The sequence below is a fragment of the Sapajus apella genome, unplaced genomic scaffold (assembly GCF_009761245.1).
Source record: "Sapajus apella isolate SASKATOON/1434 unplaced genomic scaffold, GSC_monkey_1.0 scaffold125, whole genome shotgun sequence".
NCBI lineage: Eukaryota > Metazoa > Chordata > Mammalia > Primates > Cebidae > Sapajus > Sapajus apella.
The window spans coordinates 412,429-430,687 of NW_022437065.1; the positions used below are offsets into that span (position 1 = coordinate 412,429).

At 36.9% G+C, this 18,259-nt stretch overlaps 1 protein-coding gene and 1 pseudogene across 2 annotated transcripts in view; both read left to right on the forward strand.

The window, feature by feature from the left end:
• The window catches only part of XK (X-linked Kx blood group), a 43,976-nt gene that overhangs the window by 20,902 nt on the left and 4,815 nt on the right, over positions 1 to 18,259 (forward strand). The window lies entirely within an intron of this gene.
• On the forward strand, positions 8,623 to 16,075 carry LOC116539038 (annotated as a pseudogene). The gene has a single exon (XR_004263899.1). The product of XR_004263899.1 is annotated as a high mobility group protein B3 pseudogene (transcript).

Here is an 18,259-nt window from a genome sequence, read left to right on the forward strand (position 1 = left end):
CAGAGAGAATGATTGATCATGGGCTACTCTGGGTGGCTGTGGGTCTTTGTCTTACTCGTTTGCGCATGCCCAGTTCAGGCACATATGACCACTCAATGTAAGGTCAGTGAATGTTGAAAAACCTAACTTCTATCCCAGAAGGTATTTTTGTGAGTTAAGCAGGGAAGTTAAATTAATCTCAATTTCAGAGAGGAAAAAACTGAGGGTATCATTTGAGATATTTTAATTGCAAGTGATAGAATGTGCAACTAAAAGCAATTTAAAACTGTAAAATGTATTACCTCATATAATATGTTCAAAGGCAGAGTGATCCTATGGTTGACTAACTTATTATCACAAGCAGTGTTGAGGATCCAGACACTTTCCATCTTTTTATCTGTCTTCTTTGGCTTCTTTTTGGTGTCTCCCCTGATAACTGCAAGAGGACCGTGTATCCATTGTATATTTCTGCATAACAAACCACCATCAAACGTAGTACTTAAACTAATAGCAGTTATTTTTTATTACATGAAATAATAGCAGTCTTTTTTTGCTTATGATTTTGTAATTTGTGTAGATATCTGCAGGGCTTACCTTGCTCCATGTGGCATCAGCTGAGGCAGCTTGACTAGGGGCTGGCAATTTGTTACTGTTTAATACTGGTTGTTTAGCTATGGCTGAGGGCTGGAGGCCTTGGTTCTTTTCCATGTGGACCTCTTTTTGGCTTTTTTACAACATGGAAGCTAGATCTTAAAAGTGAGGATTCCAAGAGACATGATGTAGAAGTTTTTGTGTCTTAATATGTTGTCCTGGAAACCAGAATCATTTTTCCTTGATCCTATTCAGAAGTCACATGATCTCAGATTCAAGAAGAGAAGACATAGATCCTAGTTTTTGGTGGGTGGCATTTCAAAGGACTTTAGGAGCCATGTTTTAAAACATCTACAGGTAGTTTTAGGTCTAAACATTACATGCAGACATGATGAAGAGGGAGATTTCTTCCTGTGTACTTCTTTTTATTGAAAAAGAATGCCTACATAGTTCTATTCAGTTTCCATTGGCCAAGACTGGGTCACATGTCCATGCCAAACCAATCTCTAGCTACAAGAATAGAAAATGAAGTTACAGATTTCTCTGTGGTATAGATATCCTTGACCCTACAGAACGGTTGAGCAGGGCCAGGAGTGGATAGACCAGCTTCATCCTCTTAACCCAATGAATGCAAATTACAAGTAGTATAATTTTTGTACTTGTCTGTAACACAGAATAAGTTAGGAGACTGGTCTACACTAATCTTTATTTACTACAATGGTCAAACGTGGGATCATCTTCCTTGAACATGTAGAAGGGTGAGCAGCACCTAATCCGAATTAGAGTTCTGCATTTAAGGAAGAAGAGAGGAGGGATACCAATTAAGTGGGAGGCCCACAGTATCTGCAACACTGAGAATTAGGAAGTTTAAGGACCCAAAGCCAAGACCAAGACCCGGTTTTTGGACCCTTGACCCAGTGTTAGTTGTTTTAACCAACACTGCTTCTCATGGAGTTGGAGAATGTTAGAGGTGGAAGTGACCTAAGAGATCATGATGTTTGATTTTGCACACTCTGTAGAAGCCACTTATTCAGTGTCCCTGAAAGGTAGTCCACCAGCCTCTGCTTGATTATGTTCAGCAGTGGCACTGTCAGTATTCAAAAGACACTTCTACTGGTGAAGCACTCGTTGTTAGAAATTATTTCTTGTATAGTAAGAAAATAAGTGGGACTTTTCCTTTTTCTCCAGAAATGACATCTGGCCCACGTGCTGAATATATTGCACTCAGAACAAAATCCAGTAAGACTTGGTCAGTTTTCTTCTTTCAGGATTTTCTGAGAGTGACAAACCAGCACTACCACAGTCAATCTCACATACCCCTACCTTCAGATTCTAAAAGGACTTACCTGGGGAGAAGGGGCAGAAGAGAATAGGATCTTCTGTAATCTATTTATGGTGAAAGGTTACGTCCTACCTTCCAGAAGCTACTTAAAGTAGGATTTCAAGATGAAGGGTCCTAGCATCAAGGGTTGCCAAGCCACTTCCTGGCTTGCAAAGCTGGGAACACATAGGCCTATCTCACAGTTGCTTACCTCCCTTAAAGCTAGCTTACTGTGTGTACCCTGGAGTTTAGGAGTATGAGCATAGTGACTGAGGCCTCCTTTTTATTTGTAGATTCCTGAAGGAGGGAGACTTGAGGGAATAGCCTGGAATGAGTAAAGACTGTGGTGCCATATGCCTGGAAAGGGGGTGAGAGGTCTCTGCTGTATCAGCTAGCTATTGCTAAAAAACAAACCAGCAAAGACTTAATGGTTTAAATAACACATTTATTGTTGTTCAACAGTCTACAGCTCAGTTGGTATGTTGGGATTCTCTAGAAAAGCATTATATAGATATATAATATATATCTATATAAATTTCCATATATACATATTTATCTGTGTGTGTGTGTGCGTAGATATATATATATATATATATACGCACACACACACACACACACACCTCTTTGACTGCTTTATCAAATCTTTACATGACATGTTTGCTTTAGATATATATTTTTTTGTCTTTTTAAGCAATAACATTTATGGTATATTTGGGGCACCCTGTGAGTCTTCCTTGTCTTGATTTCAGAGTTTGTCATTCTTGTGTATGATTTATAACTTTGTTGCTTAGGCACTGTATCCATAAATAGGATATATTGATTTTGTAGATCTTTAAACTTTATCACACTGCAAATATCGTTCTGAAACTTGCATTTTTTTGGTCAACATTATATTTTTGAGAGCTATACAAATTGATGAATGTAATCTTAGTTCATTCATTTTTGTGGCAGAAAAGTGTTCTATTATAGGGTGGCCAACTTTTTTCTGTAAAGGGATAAAAGAAAAACGTTTTAGATTTTGCAGACCGTCTATGGTCTGTGTCATATATTGCAAATTCAAGAAAGAAATAACTTGTATATATCTGATAGTAGATTGGACGCCCTGGTACTTTTCTTACTTTATTGGCTAACATTTCTAACAACAATTCCATTTAATGGTTTTCTGTACCAGAAGTCATTTTCAGCTATAGTCAGTATAGGATACATAGCTGCTATAGCAACCTAAACAATGGTCCATATGATTGTGTAATGGTATATGCCTATTACAAGATTATATGAAGTTTGCAAGACTTGAAGGTGGGTTCACATTCATTCCTCCTAAATTAAACCCACCTCCAAATGGGCCAGCAGGGAGAATGCTTCCATTTACCCACCAAGAGTTTTCACTTAGGTTTGGCTTTAGCATGATGTTGGCTCTGATTTTTTGTTTGTTTGTTTTTTTTGAGTTTGTGGCCACAAGTCAGTGGAAGTTACTTAGTGGTACTCAGCGGGAAGACATATGCTTCCTACCCACTTCCACACAAGGATGTCTTGTCAAGGCTGTGCCTGAGTTTAGTGAAACATGTAACTGCTGCTTATATAGCTTCCTAGATGTCTTTCAAAAGTTTTATTTGAATAATCCGATATCCAGTATAAGCCTTCTGATTCCTCATCCACATTTCTGTAAAGTAAGTAGGTCTTGGTAGTGCTGTGTAGAATTAGAGGCACTGAGCAGATATAATCACACCCAGAAGTTATGTCCTTGCAAGGTCCAAACCACTTACTTTTTATTCTTTATATCCTACCTATTTCTAAAAGGCTTTTCATATTGTTTATAACCATGGACACATATCAAACATGACCATAACATAAGGAGAATAAAAAATAAAGTATTTGAAAAAAGAGAACAGAAGATAGATTTGGGGGTTGCGGGGGAGTACACTGAGGATTATTGTGGTAGTTAAAAAGATTAGTGGAGGTAAGAATGTGTGTGAAAATATTTGTTAGTGTCTATGGTTCAAGTGTTGGCAAAGGGAAAAATATAATAGATTGATTCAGTCATGGAGGGTCTAATGGCCATGCTGTATTATTTGCAAAGTTCACTGTACATGAGTAGCTACATTTTAAGACAGTTTGTGATAACTTGCCCTAGCTGAAAATCTGCAGTAGGATAGAGAACCTCTATCTTGGGTTTCTGAGTAGTCTTGCTACCATATTGATGTTAGATACCATTTTGCTGCTACCAATTTGCTGATAGAGGGCCCTGCATGAGTCTAGGATCTTACTTCCTTGATCTGGCTATTGAAAGGAAGGGTTTTTTTTGGGGGGGGCAGGTTAGGGTGTCTAGCTCAACTCACTGATGCCCCTTTTCTCTGCCTGAGGCAGGATGATAAGGAAGGAGGAGGACAAATTGTTAGGGCAGATAGAGGCATCTGCTTCTGCCCCACTTTTCCCTGATCATTGGTTATTCCTTGAGAGGCAGTTCTCAGAAACCAGCTTAGCACAGTGAGACTTACCCATTCCCGGGTGCCTAAATAGCATTATTTCAGAAGGTCTTTACATATGAAATGCTCACATAATAGAAGACAGATATGAAATTTGGGCTCAGTGGAAGCAAGGAAAAATTGTACAATTACTCAAAGTACCCTTGGTGGATTATCCAGACTCCTTGAGGCCCTGGGCAGTTTTAAGGATAGCAGACTCCTTGCCTTCAAGTGATAAAACAGATAAAATGTGAAGCTGAGACCACTGCTAGGGAAATGGACCTAATTATATTTATTTTGGCAGAATAGCCTACTGGTTAAGACTACAATTCTGGAGCAAGACTACTTAGGTTTGAATTCCAGCTCTGTTAGCTGAGTGATCTCTGGGAAGTTAACATCTCTATGTCTCCACTTTCTCATCTCTGTTATGAGGATAATAACAGCATCTACTTCATAGGATTGTTGTTAGGATTAAGTGGTTCATACCTGTAAAATTCTTACAATAGTCCCTTAGCATGAACTAAGAGTGCAGTAATTTTTTGCATAAGAAAGGTGAGCTGGAGGAGATCTTATCATCCAGATCCTTAGGCAAGAAATCGAAATATATCTGGGAGAAAAGAAAAAAATCACTCAGGATCTCTAAGGATTATAGACTATATAGTTATAATCACATCATGTGGGTTATGGATGATGGGCCATAGAATTTGTTCTCACAGTTCTGAGAACTAAACGTGATATAAATATATATTGAAAGAAAAGTCCTCAATTTTTGACTAAACATCTGGTAAGCTGGCAGATGTTCAAGATAGATTTTAATAACAGTGAAATCTTAGTCACTAAGACTTTAATAATATTTTTTAACAGTACCAGGGTGTTGTACTGGTTACATCTGCAGAATGAATTTTGCTATAGTAATCTAAATAGGAGATTATGCCATATCTATTTTCTACTTGGCATTTTGCCAGGATAGGGAAAAATGTCTCTGAAACAACTTCATTATAACAATGAAATGATAGTCCTTTTGCCTTTAAAAAATCTAATCTAATAAACATTTATTGGGTGCCTACTAAGTATAGTAGTAGTGCATCTAGTTCTTTCAAATACATATTCTTACTGAAGTATAAAGTACACACAGAAAACTATACTCATAATAAGGCCAAATCTTGATGATTTATCACAAAGTAAACTTACTCATGTAGTCCTTTATCCAAGGTGAGAAACAGAAGAGTACCAGAATACCCAAAAGACTCCTTATGTTTCTTTTCAGTCAGTTTCCCCACCCTCCTCCCCAAAAGGTAACCAGTAAGCAGAAAGCAGACTTCTCACACGACAGATTATTTTTTCCTGGGTTTTAAAGTTTTATGTAAATGGAATCAGAGTTCTAGTTTCTTTCATTCACACTGTATTCATGAGAGTTACCCATATTGTAGTTTGTAACAGAAGTTTGTTCCTTAGCATTGCTGTATAGTATTCCATTGTATGAATATACCACAGTGTATTAATACAGTCTGCTTTTGATTAATATTTAGGTTATTTCCAGATTGTGACTGTGACAAATAATGCTTCTGTAAATATCCTTGTGCAGGCCTTTTAGCACACATATATATGCAGTTCTGTTGCATGTATATGCAGGTGTAGAACTACAAGACCTATAAGCAATGCCAATGTTTAGTTTCAGTGGAGACTGCAAAGGCAGTTTTACCATTTTACACTCCCATAAGCAGTGTATGAGAGTTCCAGTTGCTCCATATCCTTGCCAGCACTAGGTATTACTTTTTGTGATTGAGTATATGTATAGTATCTCATTGTAGTTTGAATTTGCATTTATTGATGACTAATGAGCTAATTTTATTTTCATGTCTTTACTGGCCATTTTGGGGGTGTGTGTTTCTGTGTGTGTCTGTGTTTGCATGCATACACACGTGTGTCAAATGACTGCTCAAGTATTTTCACTCATTACAAAACTGGTTGTATTTGCCCTTTTGGTCTTTGTTCATACCTTCTTGTATCTCCATGCTTCCACGTAGGATCATTTCTTGTTGGCCTGGAATACTACTTTTAGCATCTCTCCTTTAGTGCAGATCTGCTGGTGACAGATTCCCTCTCCTCATTTTTGTTTTGACAGAAAATGTATTTCTTTTACCTTCATCTTTAGGTATCCAAGCCTGTGTTACTTCCTACTTTTAGGTTATCATTCGTCTTCCGGCTTCCATTATTTCTGTTGAGATGCTATTGTCCACTGTCATTGTTGTTACTCCTTTGAAGTTCATCTATTTATTTATACTTTCTGACTGCTTTTAAAGACTTTCTCTCTGACTTTGGTTTTCAGCAGTTTTAACATGATATGCTTATTTGTGGTTTTCTTCATATTTACCATACTTGGGATTTGTAGCATTTCCTCAATCTGTGGTTTGATATTTTAGCAGTGTGAGAAAATCTCAGCTTTTATTGCTTTACATATTGCATCTCATCATCATTCTCTCTTGCTCATTCTCTCTCTCTTTTTCTCTCTCTAGGACATTTTCACTCTCCCATAAGTTTTTCATGCTTTTTGTTTCTCCATTTGAGTGTTTTCTTCTGACCTGCCTTCTAGTGAATACTAATTATCTTTATAGCTGTATCCAATCTGCTATTAAACCCATCTGTTGATTTCTTAATTGTAATTATGGTATTTTTTTTAGTTCTAGAATTGTCATATGAGTTCTTTAAATAGTTTTCAGTCCCTGATAAGTTCCCAATTTTGTCACACAATTTAAAAAATTTATAAATTATAGTTATTTTAAGTCCATGTCAGATATTTATAAAATCTGTATCTCCTATAGGTCTATTTTTATAATCTATTATTATTTTTGGATTTTAGTCATTTTTTGTTGTTGGCATACTATGTTATTTTTAATTTAATGCCAGATATTTGTAAGAAAAATAGTAGAGAATATTTGAGGCTCTGCAGGAAGATGTTGCTTTTTTTTATGGCAGTCAAATGGACTAGATGCAGATCAACTTGACACAGTCATGATTTGAAATGATTGAAATATGTACTTCAGTCTTTGCAAGGGCTGAATCTCTTTCCAGTCACCCTTACTCCTGATGTTCTTTGAACTTCTACCAGAAAGTTTTGGGTGTACACCGGGATCATTATGGGACCTGAACGTCAATATTTGCTCCCATACACACCAGCTTTGAGAGATTGCTGTAAGTTGTAATCATATTATTTGTCTCTTAGTGTTCACTTTCATTTGGGAAACTGTCTTGAGGGAAAAAGCAGCTTCAGAATTTTCTCGAAAATCTCTTCAGATTTTTTTTTCTCTCAAAGATCTTAGCCCCAGGAGTACTCACTGCTTTGGAATATCTCTGATGCCTTTGAACAGATGTTTGTCTAGTTGTTCTTGACAGACATAATGGATTATAACAAGCCAATCCACCAGGCTAGCATGGAAATCTTTTGCTTTTTGATGCCTTTTTAGGGAATTCAAAACGCATAAGAAAATAAAATTGTACTTTTTTGTTATTTTAAATGTTTGTTGATGGCTGTAAGACTAATAATTTATTCTTTTTTTCTTTTTCTTTTTTCTGTTTGTATGAATTTCAGAGGTACAAGTAGTTTTGTTACATGAATTTATTGCATAGTAGTGAAGTCTGGGCTTCTAGTGTATCCATCACCCTAATAATGTACATTGTACCCATTAAGTAATTTCTTATCCTTCACCACCCTCCCAAGTCTCCAGCATCTATCATTTCACACTCTGTGTCCGTATGTACACATTATTTAGCTCGCTTAGCTCCCACTAAGTGAGAATGAATATACGGTATTTGACTCTTCTTCTGAGTTAGTTCACCTAGCATAATGACCTCTGGTTCCATCCACATTACTGCAAAAGACATTTCATTCTCTTTTTATGACTGAGTAGTATTCCAATGTATATCACATTTCCTTTATACAATCATTCATTGATTGATACCTGTTGACTCCATATCTTTGCTATTATGAATAGTGCTACAATAAATATATGAGTGCAGGTATCTTTTTAATATGATTGGTTTTTTTTGGTAGATACCCAGTAGTAGGATTTCTGGATTAAATGGTAGTTCTATGTTTAGTTATTTGAGAAATCTCCACACTGTTTTCCATAGACGTTGTACTAATTTACACTCCCACCAACAGTGTATATGCATTCCTTTTTCTCCCATCCTCGCCAACATCTGTTATTTTTATTACCATTTTACAATAGCCATTCTGACTGGTATAAAATGATACTTCATTACGGTATTAACTTGCATTTTTCTGATGATTAGTGATGATCATTTTTAATATTTTATTCTATAATATATATTTAGTGTATGCAGATCTGGCCTTTGAATTCTGGCACACGTTTTGGGTTATCTATAGGACAATGTGAAATCTATTATGAGTTTTATTCATAGTTAAGAACCAAAAGCAACCAAAAGAGATATACAAATGGCCAATAAGCACATGAAAATATGCTGGAAATTATTAGTCATCAAGGAAATGCAAATCAAAATCGCAATATACTTCACACTCATTAGAATGGCTAGAATAAAAAAGTTAGATAATAAGAAATGCTGATGGAGATGTGGAAAAATTGGAATCCTCATAGACTAATGGTTGAAATGTAAAATGGTGCAACCCACTTTGGAAAACACTATGGCAGTCACTTCAATAGTTAAACATTATGTTATCATATGACCTAGCAACTCCACTTCTATAAACTCAAGAGAAAATAAGACATATGTTCACACAAAAATTTCCACATGAATGTTCATAACAGCATTATTTACAGTAACCAAAAGTTAGAAACTATCCAAATGTTTATCAACTGATGAATGGACAAAGTTGTGTATATCCATACAATGGGATATTATTTGGCCATACAAAGTACTGATAAATGTCACAACATGGATGAACCTTAGAAACATATGGAAAGTGAAAGAAACCAGTCCCCCAATACCACATATTCTATTACATTATTCATATGAAAGTCCAAAATAGGGAAATATTTAAAGATTGGAAGTGTATTAGTGATTGCTTAGGACCAGTGGGGACAATATTGACAGCTAAAGGATATGGGGTTTCTTTTTGAGGTGATGAAAATTTATTAAAATTGACTGGTGATGGTTGTACTTATATGTGAATATATTTTTTAAAATTATTAAAGTGTTCACTTTAAATGTATGTGAATTATAGCTTCATTATTATATAAATTTTTCAACATACAAAAAGATGTAAAGGATATTATTATGAACCCCCATGCATCTATCACATCTTCAACAATTATGTATGTTTTTAACCAATGAAGAATGTTTTCTAAAGATGCAGCTGACATAGGCGGATTCATACACTAAGAGAAAAGAGTCAGGATTGAGAGATTAGTTGAAAATTTAGAAGGGAAAAGTGATAATTGATACAGCAAAGTTTTTGAGGAGGCAAATGATAGCGTATAGTGCAGGTGGAGAGACCTTGGCTCCAGATCGTAAGAAAGACTCTGTGGCGGCTCTTGTGGAGGCAGCTAACGTGAGGCTGGGGAGCACTGAGCTGCGCATCATGCCCTGCGCTGCCCAGACTATTGAACAGTACAATCAGGATGGGTAAAGGTGACCCCAAGAAACCAAAGGGCAAGATATTTGCCTATGCCTTCTTTGTGCAGATGTGCAGAGGAGAACATAAGAAAAACCCAGAGGTCCCTGTCAATTTTGCAGAATTTTCCAAGAAATGCTCTGAGAGATGGAAGACAATGTCTGAGAAAGTGAAATATATCTAAATTTGATGAAATGGCAAAGGTGGATAAAGTGTGCTGTAATCGGGAAATGAAGGATTATAGACCAGCTAAGGGAGGCAAGAAGGATCCTAATGCCCCCAAAAGGCCACTGTCTGGATTCTTCCTGTTCTGCTCAGAATTCTGCCACTAAGATCAAATCCACAAACCCTGGCATCTCTATTGTAGACGTGGCAAAAAAGCTGGGTGGGATGTGGAATAACCTAAATGACAGTGAAAAGCAGCCTTGTATCACTAAGATGGCAAAGCTGAAGAAGTATGAGAAGGATGTTGCTGACTATAAACAGAAAGGAAAGGTCGATGGCACAAAGGGTCCTGCTAAAGTTGCCCGGAAAAATGTAGAAGAGGAAGATGAAGAAGACAAGGAGGAAGAAGAGGAAGAGGAAGAAGAGGATAAATAAAAAACACTGTTTATCTGTCTCCTTGTGAATACTTAGAGTAGGGGAATGCCGTAATTGACACATCTCTTATTTGAGAAGTGTCTGTTTCCCTCATTAGATTTAATTACAAAATTAGATCATGATCATATTGTAGTCTCTCAAGGTGCCCTAGAGATTGCCAGTGGTTTACATGAAGTGGCCATGGGTGTCTGGAGCACCCTGAAACTGTATCAAAGTTGTACGTATTTCCAAACATTTTTAAAATGAAAAGACACTCTCATGTTCTCCTCATTCTGTGTACTTTGCTGTTGGTGTGACAAGGCATTTAAAGATGTTTCTGGCATTTTTTTTTATTTGTAAGGTGGTATTAACTATATGGTTATTGGCTAGAAATCCTGAGTTATCAACTTTCTATATCTATAGTTTGTAAAAGGAACAAAACAACCGAGACAAACTCTTGATGCTCCTTGTTTGGCATTGAGGCTGTGGGGAAGATGCCTTTTGGAGGGGCTGTAGCTCAGGTGTGCACTGTGAGGCTGGACCTGTTGACTCTGCAGTGGGCATCTGTTTAGCTTCAAGTTGTCTTGTTTCTGTATATAGTGACGTAGCATTCTGCCACCATCTTAGCTGTGGATAAAGCGGGTCAGCTGGCATGAGATTTTTTTGTTTTGTTTTTGTTTTTTAGTTAAGTGAGGTATTTTTTAAACTGTTTGTTTTTATACAAACTGTAAAACTCTTCATTGTCAACAAAGTGAAGAGCCACTGCATCAATGAAAGTTCAAGAACCTTCTGTACTTAAACACAATTTGTAACGTTCTGTTATTCTTTTGTATGTTTAGAATGCTGAAATGTTTTTGAAGTTAAATAAACAGTATTACATTTTTAAAACTGTTCTCTATTATAACAGTCAATTTGTGACTCACAGCAGTGAACAACCACCACTCCATTGTATTTGGAGACTGGCCTCCCTATAAATACGGTAGCTTCCTTTATTACTCACTGGCCAGTTCACTTAGGGCTGAGATGAAGGAGAGGGCTACTTGAAGCTACTGCCTGCTTTTGTTTGTGTCTGAGTGGCATTAAGATGAAGTCTGGAGGAACCAAGAGAAGGACATAGGCAAGGTTCAAGCCTTCCAAGGTACAGGAAGGTGGGTGATTAGGACTGAGGCTGACTGCTAGGTTTAACTTTCTCTATTCCACCTCCACCCCGTATTTTGTGGGCCAAATGCATCGCTAAATAGCAATTTCAGACTGTATGGTGTTTCAAAAATTCAGGCCTTAGTTTTCCTCTTTCACACCTACCCCCATGCTCCTGGCACATATCACATTATTTGTGGTGCCCAACATTTGGGGTCTTGAGCCTGCTGCTTGTCTCCTGGAAGCCAGTGAGGGTGTGTGGGATGGGGTGGTGGGGTAGGAGAAAGTATCTATCTTTTTGCTCCTACTTTACGCCTTCAAAACACCAAATCCTCAAGGAAGATTGTAGGCTCCATCTTGGGACACCTGAGCTATAGGGCAGGCTAATGGAATCAACCATTTCCAAGCACTAAATGTATCATGAAAAGTTGAATGGCCTACTCACAAGTTTAGCTCGTTCACTGGAAATGTAGATTGATGTTCAATGTTTTTAAACTGGAAGAAGATTGGTTTGTGTGTCAGTGGTTATATTAGTGAGCAGAGTAAGATTTTATCCAGGTTGGAGTGAGGGGAGATGGCCACAATGGCAAGTGGTGACACTAAATACCATTTTGAAGGCTGATATATACATACATCATTACTGCCTGCAGCAATGAAGGATACAGTACTGTGTTGTGGGTGAGTATTGCTATTGCCCAGCATTAATATTTGGATGCATATGTTTGAGGCTATGAGACATGCAGGAGTGTTTTTGTGGTATTAATTTTAAGAAAAAGCAGCTTTTTCTTAAAATTCACTGTTCAGAAACTTGCATGTCTGGAGGCAGTGTCCTCTCTACCCTGTCAAGTCCTGGATAAGTACAAGTTATGGTCACGGTCATGGCCTGATCTCTATATATTCATATCCATTCCTTCTCCCATCAGAACTGTTTATCCTAAATGTGTTCTGTAGTTCTAGAAAATGACCACTAATTTAAAAAACTCAGTTTTGAGGTTTGCCCAGAGGCACTTGTTCTGGAATTGCCCCTCCTGCTTCAGCTATGTCCTTGTCATTTGGCATTCTAAGCTAAAGCTTCTGCTTCCCAATCCATGATGTGCTAGGCCAAGATTTAGGAGCTGTGGCCAGCCTTGTCAAATGTGGAAGAGAAACAACCTGTAGTAAAAAAAAAAGTGTGATTTGTTAAGTAGTGCCCATCTACCTTGTAACTAGACACACCAACCAGGGAAGGGCAAAGGATGGAAAGGGGTAACTTGTGCTTCCAAAGTAGCTAAGCAGAAGTGGCAAAGCAGTTTAGCCAAATGATCTTTGATTAGGCAAACACTGAGTTTTAAAGAGGCTGTCAAGTTGAGGCTAGTTGGTCCATTAGCTGGTGCAGCAAGACCACTACTCAACGTTTTCACACTGTCACAAGGTTGCTCCTCTAATGGAATAATACCCTAGTTTCTCTGAGATGCTATAAGTGGCATGATGTTACCGAAGGCTTGGGCTTAGCTTGATTTCTGGGCCCACTGTATGTGTTCTTAAGATGACAACCTGCTGCTCTTTTTTTTCCATTTAAAAAGATAGTACCTATTCCCTCTAACCACCTCACCCCATTCTTGAATGACATTTTATCCTTTGGAAAGAAGAAGGCTGTGATGAAGTGACTATTGTCTGTTTCTCCTGTGTGTCTGTTCTTATCACAAATGTATTTGGGGACGTTGGGTGCATTCATTTTTCTGTAGTAAAGTTTCTTAATCACTCTTTCCCACCTCAAAAAGCAAGAAAGACTCTTTTCATTTAGTTGAAAGAAAAAAGATAAGAATTACTGGCTCTCAGAAATCTGGTGATATTTCTAATTTTCAGAAGCTTTCTATGCTAACTTCCTCCAGTTTCCCTCTGCCACTGCACTCCATATCTCCCTAGATTTCCCCAGTTTCCCCTTTTAAGTCATTCACTATTTTTTTTGAAAAGTCTATCCCACAAAAGCATTTCATGAGTTCAGTCATTTTACTGAAGGTTCAATGTCTACAGAGAGTAATCATAATACAGAAAACAACCATCTACCATCCTCCATCTTACAGGCAGCCTCTGTTATCTCTTACAGAGCAACAGACAAACTATTCCCTTGTCCTATAAATAGAATTCCCTTCCTAAGAGGAATTCTGGGGAAGAAATATTCTCCATAACTTTACATACAGATTAAGTTTTTGGTGTCATCGGGAAATGAGCAAATGCATGCCTAGTGACAATTTCTCTGTGAAATAGGAAGATTCATTTATAAAGAGTTCATTTGGCTGGAATTGGGTAGGAGGAAGGTTTAGGAGTGTGCCAAGGGTTTGAAATATTGCCAAAGCCTTCCTTTTAGCTTTACCTACAGTAATGTCTTCCCTTCTAATAAAGATGAAAACAGCAAAATGCCTCCATCCATACAAACATCTAGGAAATGAGATTAGGATTACTAGGGGATGTTAGACTTCTGTGAAATGCCACTTAAATAGGCAGGACTGCCAATTTATTCCCTTTTGTGTTGGCTGTGTGAAGATAAGATTGGGAAGTATTGTCAGGGAACTTTCCTCCATTTAAGTCTGAATAAGTAGGTATTTGCATGAGCATCATCCTCATCGTTCATTAGATGACAGCTTAATTCTAGAGCTGGAAATGTACTTTGGAAGCGTTTTGTACAAACTTCTTGTCTCCCAAGTGTTTCTCCCTCCCTGACCCCATTTCTATCTGTGACATTTTGTAGTGAACAGTCAATAGTAAGAATGATGATTGAAGCCAGTGATTTCAAAATAATTTCTATGCATTCTCAGAAGGTTTCTGGGGTTGATTAAGCACCAGAATAATTCTGGGTAATAATTGCCTATTTCTCTTGATGGAGAAAAAGATGTAATTTGAAAATAATTGAACAAGAGAAAAATGAATGGATACTTGAAAAAGTTATGTAGGCCATAGTATTGCTTAAAGCAATAAATATTTTGGAGTTAAAATACCATAAATATAACAATATAAATACTGTGTATGTGTGACTACATAAGTTAGATTTTAATAATTTATGCTTAGCTCATCTTCCACACTTGAAGTATTTTTCTTATATTGGAGAAAACATAATGACTATAAAAATGATTTAATACTGGATCCTTTGAATTTGGAAATTTGTAACCACACATACATGTATAAGTCATATACAAAGTATATCACTAATATGTTCTGCTTTACAATGCTCCATTGAATTAGCCTCTCAGGAAAAATAACTTAGTCCAGTTACTTCCCAGTCAACTCAGCTAAGGGTGTTTCTATCTTTTAAATTTGATTAGTAGATTCCAGTCTTTCCAGTGAATGACATCATTAATTAAAGTCAGTGCCAAAAGACTATGAGAAAAACTGATGCTTTGAGTAAAACTGAGCTTCTCCCAGGCAAATAAATAATAAAGCTTCGGAGTTTTTATGTCCACCATCTATAGATGTTTTTCCATTTATTCAGAAACTAAATAATAAAAACCTTTATTCCTATGCATTTTAAGTTGTACATTTAGATAGAGACAATTACATTGCATGGACAGAATTACATGGTATTGAATTTTAAGAAGCAGGCGTGGATAAAGCTACAGCAATCAAGACAGTGTAGTAGTGGCAAACGAATACACAAATAGATCAATGGAACATAATAGAGAGCCTACAAATAGACCTACATAACAGTCAACTAATCTTTGATAAAGGAACAAATGCAATACGATGGAGAAATGATAATCTTTAAGACTCTAGACACAGACCTTACACCCTTGACACACACACACACACACACAAAAAAAAAAACAAAATAGATCACAGACCTAAATGCAGAATACAAATCTGTAAAATTCCTAGAAGATAACATAGGAGAAAATGTAAATGACCTTGGGTTTGGTGATTGCTTTGTAGCTACAACACCAAAGGCATGATGCATGAAAGAACTGATAAGCTGAACTTCATTAAAATTAAAAATTCCTGCTCTGCAGAAGACACTGTCAAGAGGATAAAAAGATAAACCACAGACTGAAAGAATATATTTGCAAAAGTCTTATCTGATAAAGGGCTGTTATGCAAAATGTACAAAGAACTCTTAAAACTCAACAATAAGAAAACAACCAGATTTTTTTAAAAAGAGTCAAAGACCTTAACAGACACCTTGCCAGAGATAGACAGATTGCAAATACACATATGAAAAAATACTCTATATTATATGTCATCAGGGAAATACAAATTAACACAATGATGAGGTACCACTATGTATCTATTGGAATGGAATATCATTTAGCCTTAAAAAAATAAGGAAATTTTGTCATTTCTCAATAACATGAATGAACCTGGAGGACATTATGCTAGGTGAGATAACCTAGATACGGAAAGAAATATACTGCATGATCTGACTTATATGTGTAATCTACAAAAGTCAAATTGATAGAACCAGAGAATAGAATGGCAGTTACTAGGGACAGGGATAGGTCTGGGAAATAGGGAGATGATGGTCAAAGGATACAATGTTTCAGTTATGTAAGATAAATAAGTTCTAGAGATCTAATGTACAGCATGTTGACTACAGTTAATAATACCATATATATACTTGAAATTTGCTAAGTGTTCTCACATAGAAAAGGTAACTACATGAGGTGATAGATAAATTAATTAGCTTGATGATAGTCATCATTTTACAGTATATTTGTATATCAAATATTATGTTGTATACCTTAAGTATATTGGCAAAAAATCAGAACACTGACTACGCAAAATGCTGGTAGGGATGTGGAGCAACAGGAGCTCTCATTAATACCTGTTGGGAATGCAAAATGGTACAATCATTTTGGAATACAGTTGGGAGGTTTCTTACAAAATTATACATGCTCTTACTCTACGATCCAGCAAACAAATCACACCCATGGGTATTTACCCAAAGGAGTTGAAAACTTATGTCCCTCCAAAAATCTACATACGGATGCTTATAACAAATTTATTCATAACTGTCAAAACATAGAAGCAACCAAGATGTCCTTTAACAAGTGAATGGATAAATAAATTGTACATCCAGATAATGGACTATTATTCAGCACTAAAAAGAAACTGGCTATCAAGCCATGAAAAGATATGGTGAAGAAAACTTAAATGTACATTACTAAGTGAAAAAAGTCAATCTGAGAAGGCCACATACTGTATGATTTCAACTATATAACATTCTGGAAAATGTAAAACTATAGAGACAATAAAAAGATCAGTGGTTTCCAGGAGCTGGAGACAAGGGAGGGATGAATAGGTGGAGAACAGAGGATTTTTAGATCACTTAAACTGCTCTTAATGATACTGTAATGGTGGCTACGTGTCATTATACATTTGTCCAATGTATAATGTCCAGTGTACCCATAGGATGTACAATGCCAAGAGTGAACCCTAATGTAAACTACAGACTTTGAATGATAACGTTGTAAAAAATGTACCACTCTGGTGAGCAATGGTGATAATGGGGGTTGTCGATATGCGTGTGTGGGGTCAGGGAATATATGGGAAATTTCTGTACCTTCTGCTCAACTTTGCTGTGAACCTAAAATTACTTTAAAAATAAAGTTAATTAAAATAAATGAATAAACATTTCAAGATTTTTTTTTTAAAATGAAGCAGCAGGCATAGAAAGGTATTATCTCAATTTTATGGGTAAGAAAACAGAACCCAGAGAGGTTGCCATTTCTTCCGTGTGAACTGGTGAGACAAGAATAAAACAAGAGCCAAATTGTCGGTTCCTAACTCATAGCCCTGCTTCCCATCCTTACTTGTGCCAGTATTTAGAGATGGTGGCAGCCTGTAGTAAGTAGTTTTGACCACAGTCTACTTATCGGTTGGCAGCATGTATCTTAGATAATACAACTCAAGGCCAACAGTGCTGTGCTCTGGAATGCAATACCACATTCTGTTTAAATGAGCCACATCTTGTCTCCTCTTCTACTTCCATTATAAACTGGATAAACCCATTACCCATTAGTCATTTTAAGAAATAAACAGTTAGAGTTGAGACTTCTTGAAATGCTAAGGACTTTCAGCCCAAGACAGATTGACTCTCAGTAACAGTGAAGTTCATTTGTTCAGCTCCCCACAGCATTTAAGAATGCAACCTCAATGAACATTCTATAGCCAGTGTATCAGTTTAAAAGATCCTGCAGATACAGAGGAACATACTGAGCAACTTATTACTGAGTGTCTTCTGTTTGTATATCTACTGCTGGTATGTGCTCAGGAACATCAAGAGGAAATACAAGATTTGGTTGGTCGGTCTTGATTCCCCAGAAGCTTAGAAGCCAATTGAGGAATCAAAACACACCATATAAAGGACTCTACATATTCAGATAGGCCCAGATGCGGCCAGGAAGGTATTTTAATTTGAGTTACCTGGAAGCAGACCCTCAGAGAAGAATTTCAGTGCATGTATTTTGGGAGGAAGATGTAAGGAGTGTGGGAGAAGAAAAATGAGGCAAGGAAGGGAAGGCAGCCAATAAAGGAATACAACTATTAGACGACTATCACCATGGGTGACTAGAAGTTAACCCAATGAGGAAATACTAGGAAATGGCATAGAACACATGCCTCAGAGAT